Source organism: Pteronotus mesoamericanus, unplaced genomic scaffold, assembly GCF_021234165.1.
Source record: "Pteronotus mesoamericanus isolate MK-2021 breed Mesoamerican mustached bat unplaced genomic scaffold, CSHL_Meso_final contig_27, whole genome shotgun sequence".
NCBI lineage: Eukaryota > Metazoa > Chordata > Mammalia > Chiroptera > Mormoopidae > Pteronotus > Pteronotus mesoamericanus.
Genome location: NW_026555115.1, coordinates 15395507 through 15398650, shown reverse-complemented (window position 1 = coordinate 15398650; position 3144 = coordinate 15395507). Strand labels below are relative to the sequence as shown.

The following is a 3144-nucleotide window of genomic DNA, read 5'->3' as shown; positions in this document are numbered from 1 at the left end:
GGTTCTCAGAAGCTTCATTTAGCCAAGGAAATGTGAAAGTACTGCTTCCCAGAAACTTACAAATATTTGAAGGACTGTTTTCTCAGTATCCCAAATTTTTACACACAGTATGGATATAAGGCAGGTATCAGTAGACATTCCACCTTTATCTCACCACATTGAGGAATGGGCGTTAGTTTATTAATGTCATATAGAAAACACCCAAATTGAATTTTATAGTATTTGCGTATTCACGATAAGATCATTAGCAATTTCCTTACTTTGCACTGAGCAAGATGAGCTTCTCTCAGTAGATTATACATTAGAGAGAAAGTGTCAAACAGTAAAGTAAAACAGGATGCTAAGACTTCCCACACAAGCTTCTAAAGTGCACTAATGAGCTAGCTCTCCCGTCACATTTATAGCTAGCAGGAGATGACCTAAAAATAAGTCAGAGAAGCTTTCTATACGAGAAACTTTATTTTACTTCTAAATATATAATAAAAAAAGTTGAGCTAGAGAAAAATTAACTGTATTTTGGAAATAATCCTGGGAAAATTAACCCTTCTTATTTTCCATGGAAATGGAATAAAAATACCTTTATTTTGAAATAAACACATTTTTTAAAACCTGATTAAGTGGATTTTTGCTGTTCTCACTCCACACATTATCATCACTTAATGAAGCCTCTGATCCACTACCCGATCACTTTTTCATTGTCCATTAACTTCTTGCTGTTTTCACCCTCTCTTTGTACCACCTAGCATTCACAGCCTATATATGCAATCAAATGTTTGTGGAAGCAGGCACATGAGACTGGGATATAGTGCCAGGGAAGTGTCTATGGCAACGACCCACAGGAAGGCATGTGAAAGACCTCTTCAGGTGGTTGTACTGGAAGAGGAAAAAAAGGGTAAAAGAATGTATCTGTGCATACTTGCCATTTTCTGCTTCTTATTGATCAAAATCTATCCAAGAGCAATCCCCTCTTTCTCTCCCTATAGTTTGGACTGCATCACATTACATTGGCAGCTGCCTGGGAAACAAGATGTCATGCACTATGGTGTGGTTTGTCATTCAAGACTACAAGTGGTAGGAGGAACCAGAGCTTCTAGATTGCGATAGGCAGGCTTCTAGCACAGGCATCAACCAGTCCACAGAGAGCAAGTCCCCATGACTACAGACAGCTGCTAAGGCAAATCAAAGAACAAAGAACTGAGCAACAGATGAGTGTAAGAGGATTTGAGGAAAGAGATTAATGGTTAAGTCAAACATCATTTTAAGAAAGAATAAAACATGTGAGTTTTTGAAATGAAGATAATATTTGATATCCAGTTCCTATTATGAGGTTCTAATATTAGCAGCTATTCAATTTAAAATACCTACCAATATTTAATTTTGTTAGTAGAATTGACTTGAAACAAGTGCTTTTCTTGCTTTATAGTTTTCTTAACTATGATAACATAAAATAATAATTTGGTAAGTTCTTTTCTACAGTTTTCACAATTCATTTACTTCATTATTATAAAATTTACCTCAGAACTCCTGACACCATTGGTTTCTTCACCATGCCTCCCAATGATATGGGAGATTTTTCAAAAGAATATGAGGAGATTTGTAAGGCTTGAGGGAAGCTATGTCTAATATAAATAGAATATTAACAGAAAATTTAAGGCACATACGAACTTTTACATTTTCTAGTAGTCACATTAAGAAAGGTAAATGTAGGTCAGTGGTTCCCACCTGGAGGACTCAGGAGACCGAGGGGAGGGAGGTGTTTGGTGGAGGCCTCCTCACACGCCAAATGCCAGCGTCTGACTGTCCTGCTGGCCTGCTCCTCCGTAGCTCACGGCACCCTCATGACCTACTGAGGATTGCATCTCCTCAAGGTACTTAACAGTTACAAAAGCCGGTTCCTCTGCAGCAAGGAGATCAAGCAGAAGTACATCTTTCGCCTGCTAATCTGCATCCCACCCAACACTCCAGGAAAGCTGCTGCCTGACAAGGGCCTGGTGCCCACCAAGAATGGTGCCTTCTCTGAGCTGCATAAGAGAGGAAAGAGCAAGCCTGGTTTGTTGCCTCACGAATTCCAGCAGCAGAAAAGGTGAGTTTATAGGAGAAAAATATCAAAGGTTTTATTCCAGTAGCGACTTTACCTAGGCTTGGAGCACCAACCACCACCTGGCCAGCATATTTGACTTCGCATAAGATGAAGTTCAGAGTTTAAAAAGTTCCAGCTTAGGCCAGATTTTCTTCTCAGACATGGACTCCACGCACACAGCCAGCACCTCTGGCTCCGCCTCCACTGGCTTCTCCTGTGGGTTCACAAGGACAGTGGGCAGTGGGAGCAGGAAGCTGGCAGCCAAGGCATAACACACCACTGCGGGCAAAGCAGTGGGCAGCCGGGCTGGGGGGACACTGCCCCTCTGACAATGGTGCAGAGGAGGTTTAGAGCCCAAGGGGCAGAACAAAGGCATTGACAGCCACACATTTGAGAGCATCAGTGAAGATGACTCATCCTTGTCACACCTGAAGTCTTCCATCTCTAACTACTTAGGCTCAGCTGGGCGGTTAACCCATGGGGAGAAGTGCCAGGTGTTGGCTCGAAGGGTCACAGCCGAGAGCAAGGTTCAGTACCTGGTGGAGTCGGAAGGGACCACCCCTTACTGACTAGCCTTCAGGGGATGCCAGGAACCCTGGGAAACAAAGGGATAGTGGAAGCCACAGGATCTCCGGTTCTCTTCAGGGTTGGGGAGGGAAGCAACGCAGAGCTGCAATTGCCTAGCACAGGGCCCTCCTGCGCACCTCTCAGGCCACGGTCTGCACCTATCTGTCTCTCTGCTGCGCTGTTCTGTCCTCGGGCTGCCTCAGACTCATCGCCCCTTTGCCTGTGTCTCTAAGGTCCCCGTGTCTCCACACACTCTCCACTCCCTCAAACTGCTCACTTGTTTCCTCTGAATGTGTATCCCCTTGGCCCTGGCACCCTTTTCCCTGAAGCCTGAATCTGTCTGTGTCCCCAAATTTATGTCACTTCTTAACCCTTTGGGGTATGCATGTTTAGACACCCTACACATGCATGCAGTACGTCACACTGGACTCATGGGGCACCCAGTCCCCCAGGGACCACACTATGAGAACAGGAGCCTCTGAGGAAGAGTGGGTAAA

General features: G+C 44.2%; 1 pseudogene; it reads left to right on the top strand.

The window, feature by feature from the left end:
* Window positions 1-822: 822 nt before the first annotated feature.
* LOC129071643 (PHD finger protein 19-like) lies at window positions 823-2649 on the top strand (annotated as a pseudogene).
* Window positions 2650-3144: the final 495 nt, after the last annotated feature.